Source organism: Triturus cristatus, chromosome 5_2 (assembly GCF_964204655.1).
Source record: "Triturus cristatus chromosome 5_2, aTriCri1.1, whole genome shotgun sequence".
NCBI classification, from domain to species: Eukaryota; Metazoa; Chordata; class Amphibia; order Caudata; family Salamandridae; genus Triturus; species Triturus cristatus.
In genome coordinates, this window is record NC_140588.1 from 532,737,254 (window position 1) to 532,738,446 (window position 1,193).

Here is a 1,193-nt window from a genome sequence, read left to right on the forward strand (position 1 = left end):
CATTGCCCGGCTAGAGCCTATCAGGACAGAGGGAGAGGGAAGGAGTGGACACTGCAGCGAGAGGAGACACAGAAACACTGCTCAGCCCCAGCGAGATCGGAGAATCCTCGGCGTGTGGCGGCAACCGGGAGTTCAAGGAAGGAGCAGGACTAGAGAACAGCCTTGTGGCCCAGCTGTCCGGAGAAAGCGTCGGCGGAGTCCGACACCGCGCCATCACCCGCCACCCCCCAGGAGGAGGGTGACTGGAACAGGTACAGGGGCGCATCCTGGGGTTTATAAAGCCACCGGGAGGGAACGGGTAGGCAGCTGGGACATCACTGCCACTTTTCTCTTGGGTTCCACTCTCAAATAGACGCGGTGCTCCCCCAACAGCCTGTCTTTCCTTCCTTACATTAGTTCAGCCTAAACTCGCCGCTTGACCCTTGGTTTTGTTTTTTTTCTTTTCTTTGGGAAACCTCCTGGAGAGTGTGACGCCAGCCAAAAGCCTTACCAGAAGCTCTGAAGCCAAGAGCTCATCTCAGGAGGTGGTGGGAGACCGGTGATGATAAGAACTCCCCTCTTCAACAGGACACTTGGACTGTTACACATCTCCTTTTCTTCTCCCCCCCTCTACGGGATGGAAACCCTAACAATAAAACACTTCCTTTGCCTGAAGTGTCGGTTGATTACTGAAGACAGCAAGCCTCACCTCGTTCCCCTGCCGAATCGTGACAAAGTGATGGAGAATGCGGGCAAACCTCCTCTGATACAGGATGGAGCAAGTAATAGCCCAGATGTGTGAGGCCCAGACCAAATTGGAGTGGGCCATGGAGAAAAACGCTAACCAAGCCGAGATGGACCGGGCGACATTCACCTCGGCCATTCAAATACAAGCTGATAATGTGACCAAGCTAGCGGAAGGAAAAACCCAGCTCCTGCAGGCATTAGGCCAAGGCAGAGCACCTGACTTACCAGGGACTGTCATACCCCTGCAGAAATATGTCCCTGGGAAGGACCCTATTTCGTTTTCTTTTTAACTTTGAGTGGGCTGCAAGGGCGAGTGGTTGGCCTGGGGATCGATGGCCTTTCTATCTGGACCCTCTCCTCATGGGAGAAACCCAGGCAACCTACCAGATAGCTAACCGTGATGGCACAGCGGCTTTGGGACACGTAAAACAGTACATCCTTGACCGCCTAGGTATAGATGACGAAGC